Source organism: Lissotriton helveticus, chromosome 4_1 (assembly GCF_964261635.1).
Source record: "Lissotriton helveticus chromosome 4_1, aLisHel1.1, whole genome shotgun sequence".
Taxonomy (NCBI): Eukaryota; Metazoa; Chordata; class Amphibia; order Caudata; family Salamandridae; genus Lissotriton; species Lissotriton helveticus.
The window spans coordinates 123658220-123673997 of NC_136063.1; the positions used below are offsets into that span (position 1 = coordinate 123658220).

The 15778-nt window shown below is 42.2% G+C and overlaps 1 pseudogene; it reads left to right on the forward strand.

Moving 5' to 3' along the window:
• Nucleotides 1–401: 401 nt before the first annotated feature.
• Nucleotides 402–15778, forward strand: part of LOC144827954 (uncharacterized) — an 88836-nt pseudogene continuing 73459 nt past the window's right edge.

The following is a 15778-nucleotide window of genomic DNA, read 5'->3' on the forward strand; positions in this document are numbered from 1 at the left end:
AACGTTGACCTCAAACTGTATACAGGGATCCTCGCCTCCAGGTTAGGGCCGTATATGGGGGGCTGATTGACCCGGACCAATCCGGATTTATTCCGGAGCGCCAGACCACGGATAATACTAAACGGGCCTTTCACCTCCTTGAAAAAGCCGCACGGACGGAGGGTGAGTACATGATGCTGACCATTGACGCCGAAAAGGCATTTGATAGGGTACACTGGCCCTACTTAGAGAAGGTTCGACTTAAAGCAGGGATAGGGCCTAAATTCTGAAATAGAGTGTTCAATTGCTACAAATTCCCGACAGCGGCGGTCCGAGTCAATGGGTGCACATCTCCCCAATTTGCCATCGAACACGGCACCAGGCAGGGTTGCCCATTGTCCCCTCTTTTGTTTGTCCTATATATGGAGCCTCTTGCACACCTCCTGTGCTCCGACCCGGAGGTACAGGGTATCCAGTTTGGTGGCAGCATCCACACCGTCAGCCTGTATGCCGACGACGTGCTGATCTCCCTAGATAAACCTCGGAGCTCCCTGCCGGCGTGCATTGCGGTCCTAGAAAGGTTCGGCAGTGTCTCTGGCTTTAAGGTCAACATGACCAAATCTGTGGCCCTCGACCTCTCCCTTGACCCCTCTACACGCACTCACCTACAGGCGCTGTTGCCCATACTGTGGACGTCGGACACGGTCCCATACTTGGGGATTCAGTTAGCGCCCTCTCTTCAGAAGTCGGTAGACGTCAAGTACACCAAACTGCGGCAGAAAATCAGAAACGAGCTGAGCCGTTGGAAATATTATCCGCTGTCCTGGCTGGGTAGAGTGGCGGCAGTGAAGATGACTGTCCTTCCCCAGATCCTGTACCTTTTTCGTACGATCCCTCTTGCACCACCCCGAGGCTGGATAAAACAAACGCAGTCCGACTTGTCACAATTCATTTGGAACGGGCGGAAACCCCGCATGAAACGCCAGACCGCCATGCCAGCACCAGAACAGGGCGGAATCGGGATACCAGACCTAGCGACATATTTTCAAGCGTCCCAGCTCCGTTTTCTAGTTGAATGGGTCAGCTGGGAGTCCGGGACACATTGGTTGTTTCAGGATCAGGCGGTAGCGGGACGGACTCTGCAGGAAATCCCCTTCATGAGAGGAGAACATAGGCCGCCCAATCTCTATGCATCCTTCATCACACGGGTCCCCCTAGAAATTTGGGACCGAGTGGGGATTAAGGTGGGACTGAGAATGTACACATGAAAATTCACTGAAATGATTACTACATGCTACAGAGAGAGTTGCTATGGAATTTCTACAGCACACCCAGGATATTCACTACACAGCATGGAGACTACTTGGGAATTAAGAGGCCTGACAGACATACTGCATAGGACTTTCTAGCACTACATGTCCTAAAGCCTGACTCTCTTCATGAGTACATGTATTCCCATATTTTTAAACACATCAACTAAGCAAATTATTCTGCCACAATTTTCTGAAATGAATACTGACTCACACTGTGATCTTAGCCACATGACAGTATCCCTTGCAATTCAGTAAAATGATTACTACAGTGAAAGGGGGTGTTGCTGGGAGTACTGTTTCAGGGTTTAGAAAACTACACTAGTATTCACCCAGTGTAGGGGGTATAGCAGGGGGTGTTGTTTCAGAGTTTAAGGCACAGCAGCAGTGTTCGGGCAGTGTAGGAGATCATGCAGGAAGTGCTGTTTCAGGGTTTAGGGCAGTGCAGTGATGTTTCAACATTATAGGGGCATTCACTGAGGATGGTGATTCTGGGTTTAGAGCAGTGCAGTAGTGTTGAAAGAGTTTAGCAGGTTTTGCTAAGGATGGTGTTTCAGGGTTTAGGACAGTGCAGTGCAGTGGTGTTCAGGTAGTGTAGGGGGTCAATGTGGGACTGATAGTTCTAAGTTTAGACCAATGTAGTTGTGTTTGTGCAGTGTATGTTGTCATGCAAGTGCTAGGACTATAAAGCACTGCATGTCTTAAAGCCTGACTCACTCCATGAATACATGCATTCCCATGTCTGCAAACACATGCACCGAGCAAGTGATCCTGTCACAATATTCCCAAAAACACACTGACTCACATTCTGTTTCTAGACAAATCAAAATATCCCTTGCAATTCACTGTAATGATAACTACGTGCTACTGAAAGATTTTCTATGGCATTTGTGCAGCACACCCAGGATCTCCATTATGCAGCATGGAGAGTATTTGGGAATTAAGAGGCCGGACACACATACTACATAGGACTTTCTACCACTACATGTCCTAAAGCCTGACTCACTTCATGAGTACATGTATTCCCATATTTTTAAACACATCAACTAAGCAAATTATTCTGCCACAATTTTGTGAAATTAATACTGACTCACAGTGTGATCTTACACAAATGACAGTATCCCTTGCAATTCAGTAAAATAAACTAAAGGAGTGCCAGATTAGTGACAGGATGTTTGCTGGAGTGTTTAGATACTGACTGGGGAATTAAAAGTGTGAAACACAAGTGTGTAGGTAGTTAAAGGACTGCATGTGAATTGGAGAGGGGTTTGTAGCAGTCTATGTGTTAAGGCCTGGGTCACTGCATGAGTACTTGGGTACTAACTGATTGATTAAAGCACTGTAAGGAGAGTACCTACTGAATTTGAAATAGCTTCATTTTTTACCACCGTGCATACAAAAAGACATTCTGTTGAATAGCTCTGTACAATACGAAATCAACAATCACAGAGACTTTGCTAAAAGTCAAAGGATATATACCTGGAAATAAAAACTATGCTGTAAGACTCAGTTTATGCCACAATAACTTGGCTACCAGCTCAAAGATTACAATTGTACAAGAAGACTCCCTCAAATCATTTTTAATTTTGAATCATAAATTTATTCTTGTAACATTTCATATTGTAATAGAACATCTAGCATGATTTCATCAGGAATTTCCTTAGCTTCTTCATCAACTTCAAAACTTGTGACATTAAACTCAATATCATCTAATGCTTCAAAGAAGTCATTGTCCAAACTTTCATCCAAAATATCACAGGCTATATCTCATGCAACAATAGGTTGTTCTTCATTGCTGCTGTCCATAAAAGGTACATTTAAGTCCTCTATCAGAGTGTAAGAAATTTCAAAAGTGACTTCAATGTTGTTCTGATTTTGATCCATAATAAATTTTATGTTGCTGTACCTTGCAGAAAAATATAAACACTTCCTTTTATCATTTTCACGAATAGATAATACAAAACTAGCTTTATCAACTTCATGAGTACATGTATTCCCATATTTTTAAACACATCAACTAAGCAAATTATTCTGCCACATTTTTCTGATATGAATACTGACTCACACTGTGATCTTAGACACATGACAGTATCCCTTGCAATTCAGGGGTGCTCTGAGGAACCTGCCTGGCTGCGAACTCACCTTGGTCTCCCTGATTGCTGACCCTCGCTGGCTGCCCCGTCCTCTGCTCTCCCTCCCGCTGCCGCAGCACACCATCTTGCGGCCGCCGGGTGGAGGGAGAAGGGAGAAGACTACAAGTCCCGGGATCCCTTGCGGCCACTGCCGCTAACTCCACGCCTGAAGGCGCTTAAAAACAGACGAAAGCCCACGCGATGCAGGATCGCGCGCGGGTCGAGCCGGGCGAAGCCTGGGCCAAGGGCGGGCCCGTTATAGTCCGTTCGCAACCGTTCGAGACCGGACCGGGCCATCCCTCTGTCTTTCCTGGTGCTGTAAACATAGGACATCAACGTGTCCAACTGTAAGTACCTGTTGAGTTGCTCAGTTGTACTGTAAAATGTCTGTCCGTGACAGTAGAAGCAAGGGAGTGATTCCAAATGGGAACTTAACCGGGACACTAGACAATTTTATTATCCGGGCCAACTCTGTCATTGACCAGGGCATTATCCTTATGGAGCGCCGGGTCTCTCAAGACCTCGCCCTGGCAAAAAGATCGTCCATGGGATATTTTGCTAATGCACGCAGCCCAGAGCCTTCATCACGAGCAAACCTCATTGATGTTCCGGTGATCGTACATAACCCTTCTACCCCCCAGACCCAAGGCCCCATCTCTGTAGTGGATCAGTCTAATACAACTATGGCCGCTGAGTGGACTATTGTGTCTAACTATAGTTCACCCGAGAGGCCGAATACAAGGTAGACGCGAGGGAGGCGAGAGGGTGCGATACCTAAGAGAAAGCGGGGGCCAAATGTCGCCGCGGGAGGAAGGAAGCCTAAACTCGCCAAACAATCTTGTAATAGCAACATAACTTCAACGGGTCTGGGCAGGGTGAGTCTAACAGAGAAAAATGGGCCACCCTTGCCTCCTGATATTGCCTCATGTGTGACTAATTCTGTGGACGCAGCCCTGATACCAGAGGACTTAGACCTTGCCAATCTTGGCCTATTTTTAAAGTCCTCTTTTAAATCACTCGAAGACAGGCTCTCACAGATTGAGAACCGATTAGCCAAGATCGAGGATGTAACACTAAAGATTGCGGACTATGTCAAGTTAAATGTGCTGCCTCTGGGCAATATACAACAGAATACTGCACAGGGGGGGAGTACCGCATAATTTTATTCCCTCCCTAGTTACATCCACCCAAAATGTATCTGCAGATATCCCACCTGTTCTCGTGCAATTATCCGCTAAAACAACAAGAGGTGTTAATGCTGATAAGTCTAAAAAAAACCCTAGGGAGTCACCCGAATCAGGATATCCCGAGAATCTGAGAATTAATTTACCACCTGAATCGAGCCCGTATACCGTAGTTTTATCTGGGGTCCCTGAAATTTGCAACCCAAATAAAGAATCATTCACGTCTTTAAGAAACAAAGCTGCAGATTGGCTGAACAGAAATAGACCACTTCCCCGTAATGTTTCCAGCAAAATCTTGATGGTGCCCAGGGTGCCCTGGGTGGGGAATAGGCCCAAAAATATACAGGGTGATTGTGTGCTTGTGAATTACAGAGATACTCGTACTGTGGAACACATTTGCAACTGAAATCACTGTATTCATGACAACATGGGGTCCTCTATCCAACCCCTCCCACTGATATATTTTTTTCCCGTGCCCAATTGCCCAGAGATGGAGGGGGACTGGACGTTAGTAAGGTATCAGGGAAGAGGGAGGGGGGATGGGGGTCAGCAGGTGCAACCGTACATATCCAATCAAATATCCACACATAACAGGTATAGCGGACTTGAAATGGTCGATTGACTTTATCACCCTGGGGACAGTGGAGGAACTGTATGCTATGAGGGAGCTAGAGAGGTACGAAGCAGTGAACCATCCGGTGTCCCCTATCGCCCATGAGGGCTTCCTTCGCAGTCCATAATGTTGGGTCATTAGGGAGTATGTCGGTAAACCATTTGCCACATCTAGGGGAAAGTAAGGCAATGAGTTATAATGTTATCTCCTGGAACATTGCAGGGCTGGCCAGAAAGGTCAAAGACCCGAGGTGGATAGATTTCATAAGATCTTTCTCAGTAATTTGTCTGCAAGAGACATGGCTGGTGGAGCGTGACATATTTATAGAAAGATATAAACTTTTTTTATACCGGCAGTACCGTCACAAAGTGGTAGAGCGAAAGGGGGATTGGCTCTGTATATTGATTTAGCTTTGCTTTGTGTTGTCAAAGTAATACCCACTAACAACACTGATATTCAAGCGGTGACAATCAAAAGAGGGAAAGAAATGGTCTGCCTGATTAACTTTTACAACGCTGTAAATGCCAAGGGGTATGATATTGATTGATTGAAGACTTGGGCAACTTCATCAGGTATCACTGTGAGAGCCTCTCCATTTGGGTCATTATTATGGGGGACTTTAACGTGCACCCTTGTGGGAACCCCATGAACACTGTAATTGGAATACTGGGTTGCCACAGGATGGGGGGGCTTCACTATGAACACTCTGGCCGGGGAGACATGCTGAAAAAACTTCTGAATGAATTTGATCTAATTTCTGCCATGTCCCTGGCGGATGCCTGTAGTTATCAGCCCGTCACTACATTTAAAGGATATTCAGGGGGGTTCTTTGATTGACCATATCCTTCTTTCCAATAGCCTTAATACAATTTTGTTGGGTTTAAAAATTCTGGAGAACGCATATAGTGATCATAACCCCGTCTGTGTCTCATTGGTTGGCAACCTCCTACAATCATGAGTAAAGACGCCAAATTATGGTGTCTTAAGAAATGTACGGATGGAAGGGTCGCCTGAAATGGTCTATGGTGAACCCGGAGTCACTTCATGACAAAATAAATAAATCCTGTGCCCCTGAGTTATCACTGTGCGTATCTCCTGTATCTCTTTCACCGGACATTTTGCGTGCTTTCGATGGCATTGTGTCTGAAGTAGGTGCTATGTTAACCGTACCATCATTGGGCCCCGTCTGCAGGGACCCTAAATGGTTTGGTCATTCTTGTTCTAAATTAGGCCGTGAATTAAAAGCGGCTCTGAAGTCAAGCCCTAGGAATCCCGCCTTGATCAGGTCTTCGCTCTTGGCCTATAAAAAGGCCTTGGCCCAACGTAAGGCAGAAGTAAGGGATAAAATCTGGCACGATCTACTAGACCCTGATACTCTCAGTAACAGTGAAAGATTTTGGGGTATCATTAATAAACCTTTATTTGACACGATAGATGATAACCTAATCGGCACCAACATTACTGAAGACGAGTGGGTATCCCACTTTAGTCTTGTTTTTAATAGTAACAATATGCAGATAGACTTTGACAGAGGCGTACAAAGAGCAAGCTTGCCACTCTTTACTATTAACGAGGTCGAGAAAGGCATTCTGGGACTGTCAAGAAGGAAAGCACCAGGCTCGGACGGTATGCCCCCGGACTTATTTAAATCAAAGGTATCGCTTTGGGCGCCAGTCCTTACTGCCGTGATTAATGCAGCCGCAGAACATGGCTGCCCGAGGTCCTGGGGGACCTCAACAATAGTGCCAGTATTCAAGAAAGAGGACCGGAACTGCACATCCTGCTATAGGCCAATATCATTAATTGACTCTGTGGTCAAAGTAGTGGGTGGTGTAATGCTGAATAGATTAACAGCCTGGACCAACAAACACAGGGTAATCTCCAAAATCCAGTAAGGATTCTGGCCTGGTCACGCAACAATAGCACAGTGTGTTAATCTGTATATGATTTTGGGGAAGTATACCTTGGCCCGGCAGGGCTCCATTTACATGGCGTTCATGGACCTCTCCTCTGCATTCGATTGTGTTAACCAGGAAAAGCTCTGGGAGGCCATGGGCGCCATGGGAGTTGAGTCGAACCTGGTTAACTTTTTGCGGGATATGCATCAGGACACTAGGGCTAATGTGAGGTATTCGCAGGACCTTAAAGAGTCAAGGGATTTTTGTGTCCACAGGGGTGTTAGGCAGGGATGTATTCTGGCCCCCTTTCTTTTTAATTTATACATTAACAACTTGGAGGAATTCTTAATAAATACTGGTGCGGACTATCCCTATGTCGGCCGCAAGGGTTTGCCTGTTTTATTATACGCGGACGATGCGGTTCTTCCGGCCAGGACCCCAAGAGGTCTTCAAACCTTGTTGAATGCTTTTTACAGCTTCATGAATGCCTGCGACTTATCGATCAATAATACCAAATTGTTTATAATGCATGTGGAACAGCATAATAAGAAGTCGGTTACATTTAGGGTTAATGAGGAGAAGGTCCCGAATACTAGAACATTCTCATATCTGAGAGTTCTATTTGATGACCAGCTAAAATGGGGAGCTTTACTCCAAAGGAAAAGGGGGGAGATAATCCAGTCTAACGCTGCCATTTTTAATTTTGTCAGGAAAATGGGTAAAAGACCAATTGCCGCACTATTAAAGATTTATCAGGCTAGGAGTGTGGCAATAGGGAGTTATGGCAGTGAACTTTGGGGGTCTGTGGCTGCTAATGAGATTGTGGTCGCTGGGAACAACTTTCTGAAACAGACTTTGGGTGTTCTGAAGGGGACTCCCAATTTAATAGTGCATGAAGAAACTGGTACTCCCTACATAAGCGATACCCTTGCATTACGGCCATTCATCTACTGGTTAAAATGCTGGTTAAATAAAGATCTGACCTTAAACCATCTACTCTTGAGGGAAGCTATATGCATGGATAATCTGTTTAAAATTCCATGGTTAAAATACTTGAAAGATAGATTTTCTGGTATAAGGCGCTTTGAACTTTTTCTAAATCCTGATTCAATCATGCGCGCTGATGTAGAGCTCGTGAGGAAAACTTTCCTCTTATCAAAAGAAATGAAACGCGAAGAGGTGGAATTGAATAAACCTAGTATCAGAAAGTATGTTATATTGAAAACCACACCCCAAATGGAGCCTTATCTATCTTGGCCTATGGCGGGCTTTGACCGGTATTTGCTAACCAGGTTCAGACTGGGCTATTATCATCTTATGTTATCAGTCCCAAGGGGCACACATCGAGGCCAAATGTTACCAGCGTGCGGCTGCGACAATGAGTCTCCGCAGGATTTGGTGCACTTTTCATTCATTTCTCCTTTTTATGATTTACCTCGAAGGTTTTATCTAAAGCCCCTTTTTAAAAAAACTGAAATTTGACCAGGTTAGACCAGCTCTTTGTTATCTCCAACTTTTACACTCTGAATGTACATTATTTGTGATTGGCTTCTTAAAATCTGCCTTAAAACTTAGAAACAGTATGGAGGGCTAACTGCTTACTATTGTTCTCACTTTTATATTCACCCATATATGATTGTTACTTTTTAACATGTGTTTTAATATTCGGGTTGTTCTTTTAACGTCTGTTTATCAAGTTTTATTGTGTTATTTATTAAGTAATACCGTGCTTTTATGTTTTTTTCTGTTTGAATAACCGAATAAAGATTCTTGAAATTGAAATTGAAACAGTAAAATGATTACTACAGGGAAAGGGGGTCTTGCTGTGAGTGCTGTTTCAGGATTTAGAGCAGTGCAGTAGTGTTGAACGACTATAGCAGGTTTTGCTAGGCATGGTATTTCAGGGTTTAGGACAGTACAGTAGTATTCAAGCAGTGTAGGGGGTCATGGTGGGACTGATATTTCTGAGTTTAGAGCAAAACAGTAATGTTTGGGCAGTGTATGGTATCATGCAAGGACTAGGAGTACAAAGCACTGCATGTCCTAAAGCCTAACTCACTTCATGAGTACATGTATTCCCATATTTTAAACACATCAATTAAGCAAATTATTCTGCCACATTTTACAGAAATGAATACTGACTCACACTGTGATCTTCGACACATGACAGTATCCCTTGCAATTCAGTAAAATGATTACTACAGTGAAAGGGGGTCTTGCTGGGAGTGCTGTTTCAGGGTTTAGAGCAGTGCAGTAGTGTTGAAATAGTTTAGCAGTTTTTGCTAGGGATGGTGTTTCAGGCTTTAGGACAGTGCAGTGGTGTTCAGGCAGTGTATGGGGTCAAGGTGGGACTGATATTTCTGAGTTTAGAGCAATGCAGTTGTGTTTGGGCGGTGTATGGTGTCATGCAAGGGTTAGGACTATAAAGCATTGCATGTCCTAAAGCCTAACTCACTTCATGAGTACATGTATTCCCATATTTTTAAACCAATCAACTAAGCACATTATTCTGCCACATTTTTCAGAAATGAATACACTTTCACACTGTGAACTTAGACACATGACAGTATCCCTTGCAATTCAGTGAAATGATTACAACAGTGAAAGGGGGTCTTGCTGGGAATGCTGTTTCAGGGTTTAGAACACTGCAGTAGTTTTGAAAGAGTTTAGCAGGTTTTGCTAGGGATGGTGTTTCAGAGTTTAGGACAGTGTAGTGGTGGTCAGGCAGTGTAGGGTTTCAAGGTGGGACTGATAATGTGGAAATTAAAATTCAGTGAAAAGATTACTACATGCTACAGAGAGAGTTGCTATGACATTTCTACAGCACACCCTGGCTCTTTATTACACAGCATGGATAATATTTGGAAATTAAGAGGCCTGACACACATGCTGCATAGGACTTTCTAGCACTACATGTCCTAAATCCCGACTCACTTCATGAGTACATGTATTCCCATATTTTTAAAGACATCAACTAACCAAATTATTCTGCCACTTTTTTCTGAAATGAATACTGACTCACATTGTGATCTTAGACACATGACAGTATGCCCTGCAATTCAGAAAAATTAATACTACAGTAAAAGGGGGTCTTGCTGGGAGTGCTGTTTCAGGGTTTAGAGGAGTGCAGTAGTGCTGAAAGAGTTTAGCAGGTTTTGCTAGGGATGGTGTTTCAGGGTTTAGGACAATGCAGTGGTGTTCAGGCAGTGTAGGGTTTTGGGGTGGGATGGATGTAGAAATGAAAATTCACTGAAATGACTACTACATGCTACAGAGAGAGTTGCTATGGCATTTCTACAGCACACCCAGGATCTTTATTACACAGCATGGAGACTATTTGAGAATTTAGAGGCCTGACACACATGCTGCATAGGACTTTCCAGCACTACATGTCCTAAAGCCTGACTCACTTCATGAATACATGTATACCCATTTTTTTAAACACATCTACTAAGCAAATTATTCTGCCACATTTTTCTGAAATGAATACTGACTCACACTGTGATCTTAGACACATGACAGTATCCCTTGTAATTCAGTAAAATGATTACTACAGTGAAAGGGGGTCTTGCTGGGAATGCTGTTTCAGGGTTTAGAACACTGCAGTAGTGTTGAAAGAGTTTAGCAGGTTTTCCTAGGGATGGTGTTTCAGGGTTTAGGACAGTGCAGTGGTGTTCAGGCAGTGTAGGGTTTCAAGGTGGGACTGATAATGTAGAAATGAAAATTCACTGAAATGATTACTACATGCTACAGAGAGAGTAGCTATGGCATTTCCACAGCATACCCAGGATCTTTATTACACAGCATGGAAACTATTTGGGAATTAAGAGGCCTGACACACATGCTGCATAGGACTTTCTAGCACTACATGTCCTAAAGTCTGACTCACTGCATGAGTACATGTATTCCCATATTTTTAAACACATCAACTAAGCAAATTATTCTGCCACATTTTTTCTGAAATGAATACTGACTCACACTGTGATTTTGACACTTGACAATATCCCTTGCAATTCAGTAAAATGATTACTACAGTAAAAGGGGGTCTTGCTAGTAGTGCATTTTCAGGGTTTAGAACACTGCAGTAGTGTGGAAAGAGTTTAGCAGGTTTTGCTAGGGATGGTGTTTCAGGGTTTAGGACAGTGCAGTGGTGTTCAGGCAGTGTAGGGTTTCAAGGTGGGACTGATATTTCTGAGTTTAGAACAATGCAGTTGTGTTTAGGCAGTGTATGGTATCATGCAAGTGCTAGGACTATAAAGCACTGCATGTCCTAAAGCCTGACTCACTCCATGAGTACATGTATTCCCATATTTTTAAACACATCAACTAACAAACGATTCTGCCACATGCTACTGAAAGATTTCCTATGGCATTTGTGCAGCACACCCAGAATGTTTACTAGACTGCAAGAAGACTATCTGAGAATTCTAACCCTGATATACAAGTGTGAAGTGGTTAGAGCACTTCATGTACACACTCTATATTTTTAACAACAGCACTGTACTGCAAAAAAAATCTCCTCAAACACATCAACATACTAAATGCTCCTTTCACAATGTTTTTCCCAAAGTAGACACATTCAGACTCTATACAAATAAACTCCTGCTTCCACATTATAATACATTTTTCTTTTTAACTTAAAGTGCACAACATAGATCCCTTTACAAATGATCAACTCACCTTTAATAATCCTTTTGTAGACTTAGAACAGTGTCAATCACACACCAGATTTTCTTAAGCAGAATCTCTGAATTGTGCACCAGTCAGTTCAACCATAGTATAGCATTCTTTCCCTCTCATTTTCCACACATATTCATGTAGATAACCAATGAAATTTCTTCCCATACGAATTCAAAACCAAACTAACATTTTCATTGGTTCTACATTTCAACACTTTCAATCTCACATAATATTCAACGTTCCCCCACTACTCTCTCTGCCTGTTACCATGGTAACACTCCATAGAACACCTAACTGAATGAACAGGTTAAAAGGTAATCTGTAATCCAAACCAGCAAGTGTGTTTGACTTTTCAATTCCCAAGCTTATCCTGTGCAATGTTCCTTTCAAAGATTTTTTCTCAACCATTAGCATTTCTCCTTTTAAAAAACAGTACCATGCACCCTAGTTTTCAATGTTACATTTTCAGAAACCACCAATCATTTCTTTGTTTTCAAGCGCACTGAATCTCATCCACATTTTTGTTTCTAAACTCCTACTTTTCAAACTGCCATTTCATTTCCAGAGCCCATCTGAGTACAACCAGATCTCCCTTCAAATGCTTAGAGTGTGGATTGTAGGACACAGCTATATTTTCTGGAGTGAAAGGTATGCAGCAAATAGATGCTTTCTCAACCTTGATTTACCAAATGTGGATATTATGTGGATTGGCCAGAGAGGATTGAGATGTCACCAATTGATGCCATTGGTAAAATCCTTTTTGCATCTCCCACACCCTGACCTCATAATTGTGCACTGTGGTGGCAATGACCTGGGCAACCTGACTGGGGTAGGTCTTGAAATGCTTTTAAAGGACACCTTTGGGCAATTGATGTCACTTTTTCCACAAACTGCCTTTGTATATTCTAATATATGCCAAAGGCAAAAATGGAACTGGTTCAACTAATATTGTCCACAGATTGAGAAAGCAAGGAAACATGTGAATAAGTCTGTTTCTGCTTTCCTCAGAGACTATGGTATGGGTTCTATATACCACAACAACTTGCGTTACAACTTGTAAGGCATTTATAGAGGAGACGGTGTACATTTTACAGAAGAGGGAGTCTTCCTCTTGAACTTTAGACTCTGCATCGGTACTTACTTGTAGGTACAAAAAATACTCAATCAACACAACGGCTCTTTTTAGAGCCAACCAACATCTAAACACTCAAACTTGTTTTTAACTGTATTTTTTTTTCGTCTTTTTTTTCGACGTGCGCGCAATGTGCGCGCACCTTTTTTTGCCCTTTGGGGTCCTTCAGGGACCCCCTGAGAAGGCCTAGTGGGTCAGGGAGTCTCTACCCTGCCCCTTTTTCATGTTCTCCACTTTAGTTTTTGAATCTCTTCTGCCTCAGGGGTGTGTGCAACGTGCGCGCACCCCGAGATTTTTGCCTCGAAGTGACAACATGGTTTCCACTGATTGGAATGTTGACAGACGTCTAACAGCAAATCAGAATTCCGCTCGTGCACACCCGATTTGCGCAGGGTGCGCGCATGGGTGCACGCACTGTGCGTGCTTCTAGATATATATATTTTTTTCCTTTTGATTTTCTCAGAAACTACTGGATGGATTTACACCATTTGAGCAAAAGCATTATCTGCGAGTCAGACTCTACCATTTTGCCAAATTTTTGTAAAGTTTTTTCTGCAAAATGGATGCATAGTTCAAGTTGTGAGCCATTTTTTAATGAAGAGAGTTACTTTCAAAGGAATGATTTGTTGCATGCAGTTGACACCAGTGGTCGAGCATATGAGGTGAAGGATGGTTGTCCTATTGAAAAAGAGAAAAGTGTGCCTAGAAATGCAGAAGAGGTGATAGCTGATGAAGTTGTAGGGAGACGTCCTAAGGCTCCTGTGTACACTTGGAATTGTAGTAGTATTTGCAGTGTAAGACAGGATTCAATTGATTTCTTTCGCAATTTCTTACGTAAGTTTGCTAAGGAAAGTCTAAAAAAAAAGATTATAATGTTGCAAGAATTAGACCGTTGTAGAGTGAGAGAAAAAACAGGTCTGCAAGGGCATTCTCTGGCTTGTCTTTCTAAAAAAATATGCCAGAGTGTTTTTCACCATTTCAGGATGTTAGCTGTGCATCACACCGAAATGAGGAAATTAGTGAGAAAGTTGTATCATGCAAAAAGTCCGGCACTTAAACTCAAACAGTTAAATAGTGCTCTTTTGCATGGATCTGAATTAGATGTTAAGAAGATCTGTGAAGAAATTGAGGTTAGTTACTTTGGTCCAGAAGAAGACAGTGCAGAAACTGATAGAGCAATAGGTGGAAATGTGGTAGAAAATAACAAAGTTTAAGGTCATTGCAGGTGAAAAACCAAATGTTCCTTGTGTGTGTTGTCGACGCACTCATTACAAAAATCAAACCAGGTTAGTTGATTTATATTTAAAAAGTGAAAAGGAAAATAATAGTGAGTGGAAAGATTTTGCAACTTATTTGTTGGTAGAACATTTTTTCATTTGGGTTCTGATCAACGTAGTTGTAAATATTGTTATAATAAATTAAATGATAATAGAATGCCTATGAGACTATTCTGATTCAATGTGTGCATCCATTTCAGGCTATTGTTCGTATGGATCCAAAAACAGGGAAATTAAATCCTTCAGGTTTACAAAGAGGTTTAAAGGGAAGAATTGTATATTTGCCTCTTCATTTAAAGAAAAACATTGAGACAATTGGTGTTGAAAATGTAGGAGAGGAACCTCTAGTTATTCTAGTTAATGGTGTGCCTACAAAGAGTAAGAAAATCTGGCAAGATTTAGTGGATGTAAGAAAAGTCAAAAAGGCAACGTTGTATTTGGTCAAAAACAATAAATACTATAAAAATGTATACGTAGGAGAAGAGGAAATAAATGAAGAAGAGGATAATGATTTGTCTGCTGGACGAATTGAAAAAGTGGATGTGTCCAGAAGTGAAGAAATTCATCCACTGCATTCGAAAGAAGCAATGGGGAATGCTATTGAATTATTTCAGATGAAAAAAGCAAAAGGAAGTCCCATTAGTGTATGGGAAGAAAGCTTGGAAGCTCGTTGTTTTCCTCAGTTATTTCCAACAGGTCAAGGTGCACGATATGATGACCGACCTATGCAGATTGCTGCATCTGAATACCGGACAACAAGATTATATGCAGAAGATCCGAGATTTCGTCAATGTATTCCATATTTGTTTCATCTTCTGTTTGAGAGTGACTTATCTGGACTTTCTTATGCAGTGAACCGTATCCTAAAACGTGGAGTACATCTGCAAAATGTTTCAGCAAGGGAGTTTATGGATAAAGTCCAACAGAAATACACTGTTTTGGATTCTCACCTAATTAATCTAATGGCATGTCAGCGTGGTACTAATGAGTATTGGTACCGTCGTCATGGGGATTTGAAATGTATGCTAAGAAACTTAGGAGCACCTACATGGTTTCTAACTCTAAGCTGTGCTGAGTATGCTTGGGAAGATTTACTTGAATTTCTTCGAGAGGCAAATGCAAACATAGAAAATATAGAGTACAAGACACCTGGAGAACTGTGCTCTTTGGATCCAGTTAATGTTTGCAGGTATTTTAACCATAGATTTGAAGCTATGATGTCTTTTATTACAAACAAACAAAAAACTCCTCTTGGCGAAGTTCTGGATTTCTTTTGGAGAAAAGAGTATCAAGCAAGAGGTGCAAGAGGTGCTCCTCATATTCATATGCTATTATGGATCAAAGATGCTCCCAAATTTGGAACAGACTCAGATGACACTGTACTGTCTTTCATTGAAGAACATGCAACATGTGATATACCCAAAAGTACAATTGATAAGGACTTAAGAGGGAAAGTGTTACCATTTCAAAGCCATCGTTGTGGCAAATATTGTCGACGAAAATTCAAATCAAAGGATACATTCTATACCAAATGTCGTTTTGGATTTCCATGACCAGTAATTTCAAAAGGGAG